At 41.6% G+C, this 13,386-nt stretch overlaps 1 non-coding gene across 1 annotated transcript; it reads right to left on the bottom strand.

The window, feature by feature from the left end:
• Window positions 1-261: 261 nt before the first annotated feature.
• On the bottom strand, window positions 262-364 carry LOC149848986 (small nucleolar RNA R71). Its single transcript, XR_016426537.1, has one exon. It is a non-coding gene; the product is annotated as a small nucleolar RNA R71 (small nucleolar RNA).
• Between the last annotated feature and the right edge of the window lie 13,022 nt (window positions 365-13,386).

The raw sequence follows: 13,386 nt of genomic DNA, 5'->3' as shown, positions 1-13,386 counted from the left end.
TTATTCAGATGCTTCCATCCTTTTATGGCCTTAGTCATGAGGATCCCAACCGACATTTAGATGAATTCCTCGAAATTTGTTCTACTGTTAAGATACAGAATTTCGATGATGATGCGTTAAGGTTGACTCTATTCCCCTTTTCATTGAAGGACAAAGCCAAGTATTGGCTAAAGTCCTTAGATTCTGTAGAAATAGAGTCATGGGATCAATTGCAACAGGAGTTTCTTCATAAATATTTTCCCATTGGTCGCACGAACCAATATCGTAGAGCCATCACTAGCTTTTCAGAGCTAGATGGTGAGCGCTTTCATGAGACTTGGGAGAGAATGAAGGATCTCCTCAGGAAATGTCCCCATCATCAGGTGCCAAAATGGCAACTGGTGCAGAGCTTCTACGATGGATTGTCTGACAAGAATCATCAGATGATCGACTCTTCGTGTGGAGGGACATTCATGCTGAAAAGCGAGGACGAAGCATGGAGGCTATTTGATACATTAGCCGAGAATTCACTCCAGCATGCTTCGAGCTCTCATTCTGATAGAGCCACACCCAGCATTCAGAAGAAAGCTGGTGTTCTTGAGATTGGTCCATCTACTGCACTACAGTGCAAGGTAGACATGATTGCTCAGAAGCTGGACCAACTTCTCTCAGGACCATCTACCACACAGCAGGTGTGTACTCTTTGTGCCAGTCTGGCACACGAGATCACTGAGTGCCCTTCGGCAGCTCAGTACCCTGAATTTGTTCAAGAACAAGTTCAGGCAGCTCAGGGTTACGTCAGACCGCCGAATAACCCATTTTCATCGACATATAATCCGGGTTGGCGTAACCATCCCAATTTTTCATGGAAGAATCCACAGTCTTCCATGCAGATGCCTACATCCTCTCAGCCAGTTCGGCAGCCATCTTTTACTCAGTTATTTCAAAGACCGAACTATTCTCAGTCTTCTTCTTCTTCTGTCACTCCCCCTATTCAGCAGGAGTCTGCCCCGCAGACATCTTTTGAGGAGAGACTTCTCCAGGCATTCCAAGAGGTGAAAACCTCTAATCTGAACGCCTTCGAGAAGTGTAGCCAGATTTTGAGCTCGCATACGCAGTCCATTGCGAAGTTAGAAACGCAAATGGGACAGTTAGCTGAGGCTATTAGTAGGAGACCCGAGGGTACATTGTCGAGTCAGGCTGTCATGAACCCGAAGGGTAAGGACCAGATGACTGGAGGCCTATTTCATACTGAGACACAGCAGCAGGCTAAATCAGTTATGGCCTTGAGGAGTGGACTCGAGTATCACGTCGAGAGCAGAGAACGAGAGAGTAGAGAGAGGATAGAGGAGCCAGAGACCATTGTCTCACCTACGTTGGCTCAGCCATCATCCCCATCCCCATCATCACCTTCACCATCTTCATCATCTGCATCCTCAGAGAAGAAGAAGAAGGATAGGAGTGAGCCTTCTCACAAAGAGGAGGAGCCAGCAGAGTATATTCCCCCACCACCCTATCCCAAAGCATTAGAGTCTCCTGGTTATAGAAGGAAGCAAGGTGCGAAGATCCAGGACATGCTTGACATCTTCAAGCATGTGCAGATCAACCTACCTTTGCTCGATGCGATTCAGCAGGTGCCGGCATATGCCAAATTCCTGAAGGAACTATGTACGCAGAAGCGTAAATCTAGAGAGAGAGTTCCTAACAGGGTCCATTTGACTGAGCAGGTGAGTTCAGTACTTCAGCATCAGACACCACCAAAGCTCAAGGACCCTGGAGCCCCTATCATTGCTTGTACTATAGGGAACATCCGGATAGAACGCGCATTGCTCGATCTTGGAGCAAGCGTGAACATTCTGCCCGGGTATTTCTTTGATTCTTTCGGGCTAGGGGAGATGAGATCGACTCCGATTACACTTCAACTGGCAGATCGTTCTGTCAAGGTACCGAGAGGTGTCTTGGAGGATGTGCTAGTTAAGGTAGATGACTTTTATTTTCCAGTCGATTTCATTATTCTCGATATGGAAGGAGTAGATAGCCAGCACCAGACTCCGATTATTTTAGGCAGACCATTCTTGGCGACTGCCAATGCGTGCATCAACTGTAGGACCTGAGCCATGGATCTCTCATTCGGCAATAGGAAGGTAAAGCTGAATATTTTCAATGCCGCGATGGGACCAGCAGGAGACATGGACTGCTTTCATGTAGATATTGCTCATGAGTTAGTGGAGGAGCAGCCCGAGTTGTATATTACTGAGGATTCTTTAGATTTGTACCATATAGAGAAGAATAGCGGTGTAGATAGTGTAGATGTGTCTAGAGTGTCGTCAGAGAGACCACCTTGGGGAGCTGTCAGGGAGCCTCTTCCACCACTTGCGGAGACCCCCGCCAAGTCTTCGATCGAGTCACCTCCGAAACTTGAGCTGAAACCCTTACCGGATTCACTCAAGTATGCATACCTCGGAGATGAGGAGACTCTGCCTGTGATCATCTCGTCCTTGCTCACTGAGGAGCAGGAACAGAGATTGCTGACTATTCTTCGAGAGCACAAGGCAGCGATTGGCTGGGGAGTTGCTGATCTGAAGGGGATTGATCCTTTATTCTGCATGCATAGAATCCATTGTGATGAGGAAGTCAAGCCATTTAGGGATATGCAGAGAAGGCTAAATCCCAACATGAAGGAAGTGGTGAAGAAAGAGGTGGTGAAGTGGTTGGATGCCGGAATCATTTACCCTATTTCTGATAGCCAGTGGGTCAGTCTGATTCAGGTTGTGCCGAAGAAGTCAGGACTCACTGTGGTTGAGAACGAGAAGGGTGAGAGAATTTCGATGAGGACCACTACATGATGGCGAGTCTACATCGATTATAGGAAACTGAATGTGGCAACTAGGAAAGATCATTTCCCATTGCCATTCATTGATCAGATCTTAGAGAGACTCGCAGGGCAGAGCTACTACTGCTTTCTAGATGGATATTCAGGATACAATCAGGTAGCTGTCCATCCTGACGACCAGGAGAAGAACACGTTTACATGTCCTTATGGCACCTTCGCGTTTAGACGTATGCCGTTCGGGCTCTGTAATGCCCCGGCTACTTTTCAGAGGTGCATGCTTGCTATCTTTTCGGATATGATTGATGATGTGATGGAAGTTTTTATGGACGACTTTTCAGTGTATGGCTCTTCTTTTGAAGATTGCCTCCAAAAACTTACTCGAGTACTGAGTAGGTGTGTGGAGACCAATCTCGTCCTGAGTTGGGAAAAGAGCCATTTTATGGTCCAGGAGGGGATTGTGCTAGGACACATTGTGTCCAAGCGTGGTATTGAGGTTGACAGAGCGAAGGTGGAATCCATTTCCCGTTTGACTCCACCCACCTCTGTGAGGCAGATTCGATTATTTTTAGGGCATGCGGAATTTTACAGGCGGTTCATAAAAGATTTCAGCAAAATCTCTCGACCGCTCTGCACTTTATTGGAGAAAGACCAGCCCTTTGATTTCGGTGAGGATTGTATGAAGGCCTTTGAGATTCTCAAAGAGGCCTTGATTACTGCACCTATTTTGAGACCTCTAGATTGGACTCTCCCATTTGAGATTATGTGCGACGCATCTGATTACGCTATGGGGGCTATTTTAGGACAACGCATTGATAGGAAACCCTATGTGATCTACTATGCGAGTAGAACTCTGTCTGATGCCCAGATGAATTATACTACGACAGAGAAGGAACTACTTGCGGTAGTTTTCGCATTGGACAAATTTAGGTCCTATTTACTCGGTTCGAAGGTGGTTGTCTATTCTGACCATTCTGCATTGAAATATTTGTTGAATAAGAAAGACACCAAACCGAGATTGATTCGTTGGGTCCTACTACTACAGGAGTTTGATCTCGAGATTCGAGGTAAGAAGGGAAGTGAGAATGTAGTAGCAGACCATCTTTCCAGACTGATCGTGGAAACCACGCAGGATCAGAAGCCGATCAGTGATTCTTTCCCCGACGAGCAGATCATGTCAGTCAGTACATCGCAGTTACCCTGGTTTGCAGATATTGTGAACTATCTGGTTTCGAGGCAGATACCTGAGCATTGGAACAAGAATGAGCGTGAGAGATTCCTATCTCAGGTGAGGCACTATTATTGGGATGAACCAGAGTTGTTCAAATATTATGCAGACCAGATCATTAGGAGATGTGTTCCGGAGGAGGAGTACCAGTCCATTCTGAATTTTTCCCATTCGTTAGCCTGTGGAGGGCATTTTAGTAGTAGGAAGACGGCTGCAAAGGTTTTGCAGTCAGGATTTTATTGGCCCACACTCCACAGGGATGCTCATGAGTTCTGTAGGCGATGCCTGCGATGCCAGCAGATTGGGAACATGTCCAAGAGGGACATGATGCCCTTGCTTCCGATTTTGATAGTCGAGATTTTTGATGTTTGGGGCATTGATTTCATGGGACCATTTCCGCCTTCATTCGGAAATTTATACATTCTGGTGGCGGTTGATTATGTGTCCAAGTGGGTTGAGGCTGTGGCAACCAAGACCAATGATCACAGAGTAGTGCTTAAGTTCATTAAGCACAACATTTTCAGTCGTTTTGGGGTGCCACGTGCGATGATTAGCGATGGTGGCAAACATTTTGGGAATGTACAGATAGCTTCTCTTCTGAGAAGATATTCTGTCAATCATAGATTCACCACTCCATATCATCCGCAGACTAGTGGACAGGTTGAAGTGTCCAATAGGGAGATTAAGCGAATTTTAGAAAAGACAGTTCGTCTGGACCGCAAGGATTGGTCCCAGCGATTAGATGATGCACTTTGGGCATACAGAACTGCATTTAAGACTCCCATTGGCATGTCCCCGTATCGCCTTGTATTCGGGAAAGCATGCCATCTGCCTGTCGAGCTAGAGCATAGAGCGTATTGGGCTATCAAGAAATTGAATTTTGACCTCACCCAAGCTGGCAAAGAGAGAGCACTGCAACTTTCAGAATTAGAGGAACTCAGGAATGATGCATATGAAAATGCCAAATTATACAAAGCTCGCACAAAAGCATTTCATGATAAGCATATTGTCAGGAAAGTGTTTGAGCCAGATCAGAAAGTGTGGCTATACAATTCTCGTTTGCATTTATTCCCAGGGAAGTTAAGATCGAGATGGACAGGTCCTTACATCGTGAAAGAAGTATTTCCCCATGGAGCAGTGACATTATTCGATCCTATGACCCAAGGTACATTCAAGGTAAATGGGCAAAGACTGAAGCCATTCATTTCAGATGCCTTGCAGGATGGTGAGTGTGAGATAGTGCATCTCACGAAGGCATGAAGATTCAACCAGAGGGATGTATCATACGTACATTATTTATTTTTCATTTTAGTGTTTTTCTTTATTTAGTATTTCATTTCACATGTGCTAACTAGTGTTTTGATGTATGCAGGATGAATTTAACATTTAGTGTATCAGTTACCAGGTGCATGGAAGAGCTTCCAAAGAATTCAAAGAACAGATGAAATTCAACTTCAGAAGCTCAGAGCAAATCAGGTTGTATCTATCCTTTCTCACATATTTTTGTTAGTGTCTTTTAGTGTGCATTTGCATTACATTTTTATTCATTTTGTATGCCACTAGGGACAGTGTCATTCAAGCATGGGGGGGTGGTTTAGATGCATGCACACAAAAATAAAATTTCAATTTTTTTTTTTTGTATGACTGGTAATCTAAGTAGGCATTTGAGAACAAGTTGTAGCACATATGATTGTTTTTGGCATAATCTAACAATTTAAAAACTTTTAAGCCCCATAAAAAAAAAATTTATTTTCTGAGCTGAGTCAAATAGAGTAGTTGTTTATGAGATAATTCAAAGAAAAGATAGTATTTGATTGTTAGAAAATTTTGAATCACTTTAGTATAAGTATGCACAGTATGTTTTGCGAAAGAAATAAGCAATGGAAAGATGTGTTTGAAAAATGAGTTTAAAAGAATAGAGCTACGTTTAGTTGTTGATGTCTTCGTGAATCCTAGTAGTGGAACTCAGACACGAGATGAAGTGTTTGAGTATCTTAACGAAAAGGATAACGAAGGAGATCATTTTCTTGTCTAAGTCGATATCTGTGGCCTTTGTAGTTCGAGTAAGTAGAATCTTAAGGGTGTTTTACACCTGGTGCCCCAAAGCCAGCTGGTTTGGGAGCCACCGGCTCGAAAGCTTGTTACATGGACTGCATAGAAAGCCTAAGAGATAGAGACATTGCACATGACAAGAGGAAGACTATACGTAAACTATTAGAATAGAAGGTCTAGTGACTCGAGCAATTAAGTCCGAGGGATACTCTGTATCTAGTGCCCTATGGTCGGCCGACTTGGGAGTCACTGACCCAAAGCTTGCTACACGGGTCACGAAAACTGACTATTCGAAATAGTGCTCAGATGAGAAGATTGCGCAAGAAATCAAAAGTTGAAAATGAAAGAAAAAGAATGTGCTGAATGAGAAAATTTTCATTGCTTAGGTATATATGTGCATTACTGTGCAGAAAATATATAAGTGAGAATAAATGAGTAAAACATGAGAATACTTGACTTTCGGAGAAAAATCATGAACTAGCTACAATATTAGAAAAGTGAAGGAAAAGAATTTTTACTGTGGTGGCATGAGATTTTTAAACTTGTTTTGAGAATGTCAATTACATGAAATATTTGTTCCAACTGCATTCTTAAGAGCCTCATATTTTTGAAAAATCATCCTCGCATTTCATTGATGTTTGTGGGTAGCATCTCTGCAAACCCTCACGAGACCTTACTCGTCCACTAGTGTAAGCTAGGGGTTTAAAGGGCTTGTTGCATACGCTAAATGCAACCGTGATTCCTACGAAAGTGAGTTAGTATTATGCATTCATGCTTAGCATTTCTTGTCTTTGTTGCATATCATAATTAGGGTTTGTTAAGGGACTAACAAACATTCAAGCATGGGGGTATTTGATGATGCATGAAATGCACATCATGTAAACAAGTTTTTCATGCATTTTGTATCAAGTTTAAGGTTTTAAACCCATGATTAGATGTGTTTTGATAGTAAGGGGCTATGGTTCGAATTTCAGAAAAATCGGAGTTAAAATGAGAGAGTTATGGCTATTTCAGTGTTTGGGCATGAATTTCGAGGTGGATCGGATCCATATCCGACCCAATTAGGTCAATTGGACCTTGGATCAACTCTTAGAAAGCCCAAAACCCAACCCACACGCCTATCCATATCCATTTCAAAAAGTTTTTCTGAAAACCCCCCAGAAAGAGGCGCCTAGAAAATATATTTTTTATAACAGTGTTTTTGCAAATTCCAAAAAGTATAAATATACTTTTTAGAGAAGCCCTAGGCATCTTTGGCTGTGTTTGGACGCCCCCTACAGTGACTCTACAGCAGCAGCTCCTTCCTCTCCATCTTTCCCAACGTTTTGGCCATTGAAGACCGGCCTATGCTTGGTTTCCAAGCATATCTCGATCCCCTTTGTGTTCTTTTCATTTCTTTCTTGTTCCTTGCTGTAGCATTCACCATTTTTCTGTATTTTTGCAGGTGTAGCAGAGGTGGAGACCATTAACCTTGGGCGGGAGTGCACAACACACCACCCAAGTGAGCCGACTCTACCTCCATCCGGCTTTCTACACCCTCCGATCGAGAATCGGCTCACATTCCATCGTCGGTGGATCTCCAACGTGTAGCAGCTGCAAAAGGTACCATTTTTGGTGAAGTACAGCATTCTCGAACTGCATAGGATGTCCATCTCCAGCCACGGTCCGCTCTTCTTCATCCCCCCGGTCGTCGGATCTTCCAAAAGGTAGGTCTTCTTCTTCCTTCTCTTCTAGATAAAACCGAAAGTGAGTGTTGGTTTTCTTTTCTTTATTTTCTGAGTGTTTCTTGTTTTCAACCGTAGAATAGAGTTCGTGCATAGGCCAGCACATTAGCTTAGGTTTATTTGTTTGATTGATTCATTGGAATCAAGTTTTTGTTGATTTTTCATCCTTTTTATAAAAATCGGTTAGATCTTCATCTAGCCGATTCTTCAAGTTGTCATAGGTGTTCTTGGTGTTGTTTTACTGAAAATCTCATTAAAAAATTTCATTTTAGTTCATTTTATTCGTGGGTTGTGCTAGTGTCTTGTTTGTTTTCATTTTTGAAAAAGAAAAAAACAAAAATCGGCTAGAGATATTCTAGCCGATCCTTGTATTTTTGTTAAATGTATGTGTTGATGTTGGTAAACCGTGTAGTTTTCTGTGTGTTTTTGGGTGTTAACAACAGTATACAGTCGTGTTAGTTCATTTCATTCGTTTAGGATAGTTCTAAATAATCATTTTTAGCATATTTGGTGTTTTTGGTGTTTTGGATCTATTGAAAAACAAAAATTACAAACGTCGATTTTTCAATTCTTTATGTTCTTAATAAATTCCAGTATAGGGCTGTTCATGTTGGCATTTGTGGGGTTAGGAGTTCTTTTCATTATATTTTAATTTAGTTTTATCAAAATATTGGTTCCTTAGTAAGTCCTTTTTTTTTCTTAGTTTAATTTTTTATTCTTTTTATTTATTTATTTATTTATTTATTCTTCTTCCCCAAGGAGGGGCGGCAGCCATTAGAGCTCCCCTTGAGCTCTTGGTCGATTTTTTTTGTAATTTTTAATTACAATTAGGTAGGTGTAATTAGGTTGTCTAGGTTCAATGTATTAGGGTTTAGTGTCTTAGCCGTTTTTAGGGGTTATTTAAGTTAAGTTTTGGGAATTAGGTTAGCATTAACTCCTAGGAAATCGTTTTTTCATTTAATTCCTTTTATTCCCTAGGTAGATTTAATTCTTTTAGTTTAGAAAGTAGCCCCTATTGAAGTTGGCGATTTTGGAAAAAGGAGGCTCTTCAAAAGTCGTGTGAAGCATTTAAGGAAAATTTGAATTTTGAATGGGTATTAAAGAAGGAGTTACTCCTTAACTTTGGAAAGTATTTTTGGCATTAAACAAAAATTCCAATCTAGGCTACACGATTTCCATAGAGTATTAAAAGTATTTTAATTCCATCTTGAAAAGCAAAAATCGTGTATTTTTAGATTGGTCTTTCCATTTTCCAAAAGGAGCTTTAAAGGCAATTAAGGAGTGTAACTCCCTCTTTAAATGTGGCGATTTTTGAGAATCCAAAGCGTTTCAAAATTTGAACATTGGTAATTATTACATTCCTTTTCCAACCTTCTCCATTAAAATCGTTAACTTTGAATTAATTGTAGGAATTAAGAGGTTACTACTTTAGTCTAACCCTAACCCAGTCAACCCTAACCCTAGGTCGAGTCAAACCTAGTTCAACCCACTTGAGTCTAGTCAAGTCAACCTTAGTTTGAGTCAACCGACCCTACCTATTGAACCTAATCTAACCTAGTCAATTAGATTGACTTGGTTAGGTGCGCCTTGTGTCAAAGTCAACTTGAACCCTAGCCCAAGTCAAATACAACTCGAGCCTAGTCAAAGACCTAGACCTAACCCAGTCAACCCTTAGTCTAACCCAAGTCGAGTCAACCGAGCTTACCTTACCCCATTCGAGCCTAGTCAAACCTAAGTTGGGTCAAGCTTAGTTGAACCTAAGTCAACTCGAACCTAGTTGACTAAGTCTTAATAAGCCTTAGTCCAAGACCTAGACATAGCCCAAGTCAAAGTCAAAACAAACCCGAGGTCGATTCAACCTTTACCTAGTCAACCCAACCTTAGCTAAACCTAGCCGAGTCCACCTAAGTCAACTGAACCCAACTAGTTAGGTCAAACCTAAACCAAGTCCATACTAGTCCGAGTCGAGTCAAACATAGTTCGAACCTACCTAATCCAACCCGAGTTCTCCCAAACCAACCCGAACCTATCTAAGTCAAAACCGAGCCTAGTTGAGTCAATAGAGTGAGCTCTAACCCTAACCTTTGTTCTTTAGTGAAGTAAGTTCATTTAGTATTATTTCTTTTGATTTTTATACTAATTAGTTTATTTCTCTAATTTAGTTTTAGTGTAGAAGTGTGTGTACGTGTATCGTATTTGTTTAGTATGTGTGAAATGTGTTTTGTGATGGTTTGAATGATAGTTAGATATTCGTTAACTTAGTAGGCATATTGCATTTTATTGATTAGCATAGTTGCATTTGCATTGTTATTTATCGTAGTTCTAGTCATAATTTGCTTATCGTGTTTTGTTCGTCGTACATTTAGCATATGCATAATAGTCATCTGCATATACACTGTTATACAGTGTCATTTAGATTGCATTAGGTTTGATTTGTCTTTTAGAGTGTTAAAATAGATTCTTAAAGTGAATAGTGCCGTCAAATAAAAACTAGATTTTTGCCCTGTCGCATTAGCATTATTTTCTGTGCAAAAACTCTGTGTTTTCCAAAAATTTTTCTTCTATTCACTTTATTGACGTGTTATTTGACTGCAGACCAAATTTCAGCTCATTCGGAGTTGATTTGGTCTGATTTTTAAGCGTTTTGCGAAAACCGCTTTTTCTGGATTTCAAATTACAGGACTTTCGATATCCTGATTTTTCCCAGATGTGAAACGCTTATATCTGGAGTTCCAGATACTGTTTTTCAATTCTGTAAAAACTGTCAGTTTGTTTAATCTGTCAGTTGCAGAACAGAACAAAATTCGGGAAAATCGGACCTCCTTTGCCTTGTCAAACTGTGGTTTTCCGATAACCTGTCAGAATGCTATTTTACACTAGTTAGGGGCACTTTCGTAATTTTCTTAGTTTCGGCAATTTAGACTTGTTTTCAGTAGTTTCTGCATTTTAGGAGTTGCATAATCATCATACAGCATTAGTAGAATTAATTTGGTTAATTTTAGAATTAATTTAGTATTTTCTTTAATTTTTGTTTGATAAATAGCATTTGTTTTATTATTTTCGTAAAAGTAGAATTAGTTTTAGTTATTGTTTGCATTATTAAAATAGCATACTAACTTTGTATTGTTCTGCATTTTTAGGTTGTAAAGTATATTTAGTTTCCAGGGTTATTGTCCAAGTGTGAGGAGCGAATAATCGGCGAAAAGACAGAAATACCCTTGGTGTGGAGCAGAAGACTGATTGCTTGTTTATTTTCATTGTAGTCATTAATTGTAGTTGTATTAACTTTATAATTGTAGATTGACATTTGACATTAATAAATTAAATTTTCTAGAAATATCGTGGTTAATTCCTGTTCCCTGAGGATTCGACCCGTACTTACCACTTTGTGGAAAGTCGGTTTTTATATTTTTGGTTGACGATTTTCCAAAGTTTTATTGAAAATAATTGTTTTAAAAAGATCATTTCCAAATATCAACCAGTTGGCGTAACCATCCCAATTTTTCATGGAAGAATCCACAGTCTTCTATTCAGATGCCTACATCCTCTCAGTCAGCTCGGCCGCCATCATTTACTCAGACATTTCAGAGGCCGAGTTATCCCCACTCTTCCTCTTCATTTCCTCCCCCGATTCCGCAAGAGGCTGCCCCACAGACATCTTTTAAGGAGAGACTTCTCCAGGCATTCCAAGAGGTGAAAACCTCTAATCAGAATGCTTTCGAGAAGTGTAGCCAGATATTGAGTTCGCACACGCAGTCCATTGCAAAGCTAGAGTCGCAAATGGGACAGTTAGCAGAGGCTATCAGTAGGAGACCCGAGGGTACTTTGCCGAGCCAGGCTGTCATGAACCCGAAGGGCCAGGAACAGATGACTGGAGGCCTGTTTCATACTGATTCACAGCAGTAGGCCAAATCTGTCATGATCCTGAGGAGTGGACGTGAGTATCACATCAAGACCAGAGAGAGTAGAGAGAGGATCGAGGAGCCAGAGACCAGTATTTTATCTTCTTTGGCTCAGCCACCATCATCATCCCATCTTAATCACCATCATCATCATCATCCTCGGTTCAGAAGAAGGATAGGAGTGAGCCTTTTCACAAAGAGGAGGAGCCACCCATGTATATCCCCCCACCACCCTATCCCAAAGCATTAGAGTCTCCCAGATTCAGAGGGAAGCAGGGCACGAAGATCCAGGACATGCTTGACATCTTCAAGCATGTGCAGATCAACTTGCCTTTGCTCGATGCGATTCAGCAGGTGTCGGCTTATGCCAAATTCCTGAAGGAACTATGTACGCAGAAGAGGAAATTCAGAGAGAGAGTTCCTAACAGGGTCCATCTGACTGAGCAGGTGAATTCAGTACTTCAGCATCAGACACCACCAAAGCTCAAGGACCCTGGAGCCCCGATCATTGCTTGTACTATAGGGAACATCCGGATAGAACGCGCATTGCTCGATCTTAGGGCAAGCGTGAACATTCTGCCCGGATATTTCTATGATTCTTTCGGGTTAGGAGAGATGAGATCGACTCCTATTACACTTCAGCTTGCAGATCGTTCTGTCAAGGTACCGAGAGGTGTCTTGGAGGATGTGCTAGTTAAGGTGGATGACTTTTATTTCTCAGTCTATTTCATCATTCTTGATATGGAAGGAGTGGATAGCTAGCACCAGACTCCGATCATTTTATGCAGACCATTCTTGGCGACTGCCAATGCATGTATCAACTGTAGGACCGAAGCCATGGATCTATCATTCGGCAACAGGAAAGTCAAGCTGAACATTTTCATTGCCGCGATGGGTCCAGCGGGAGACATGGACTGCTTTCATGTAGATAGTACACAGGAGTTATTGGAGGAGCAGCCCGATTTGTACATTACTGCGGATTCATTAGAATTGTACCATATAGAGAAGAATAGTTGTACAGTTAGCGTAGATGTGTCTAGAGTGTCGCTAGAGTTCCCACCTTAAAGAGCTAGCATTGAGCCTCTCCCACCACTTGCGGAGACCCCCGCCAAATCTTCGATCGAGTCACCTCCGAAACTTGAGTTGAAACCCTTACCGAATTCACTCTAGTATGCATACCTCGGAGGTGATAAGACCCTGCCTGTGATCATCTCGTCATTGCTCACTGAGGAGCAGGAGCAGAGATTACTGACTATTCTTCGAGAGCACAAGGCAGCGATTGGCTGGGGAGTAGCTGATTTGAAGGGGATTGATCCTTCATTCCGCATGCATAGAATCTATTGCGATGAGGAAGTTAAGCCAATGAGGGATACACAGAGAAGGTTAAATCCCAATACGAAGGAAGTGATGAACAATGAGGTGGTGAAGTGGTTGGATGCCAGGATTATTTACCGTATTTCTGATAGCCAGTGGGTCAGTCCGATTCAGGTTGTACCGAAGAAGTCAGGACTCACTGTTGTAGAGAACAAGAAAGGTGAAAGAATTTTGATGAGGACCACTACAGGATGGCGAGTCTGCATTGATTATAGGAAGCTGAACGTGACAACTAGGAAATATCATTTCATGTTGCCGTTCATTGATCAGATATTAGAGAGACTCGCAGGGCAGAGC

The sequence above is a fragment of the Nuphar pumila genome, chromosome 1 (assembly GCF_984573655.1).
Source record: "Nuphar pumila chromosome 1, dmNupPumi1.hap1.1, whole genome shotgun sequence".
NCBI lineage: Eukaryota > Viridiplantae > Streptophyta > Magnoliopsida > Nymphaeales > Nymphaeaceae > Nuphar > Nuphar pumila.
This window is presented reverse-complemented; position numbering and strand designations above follow the sequence as displayed.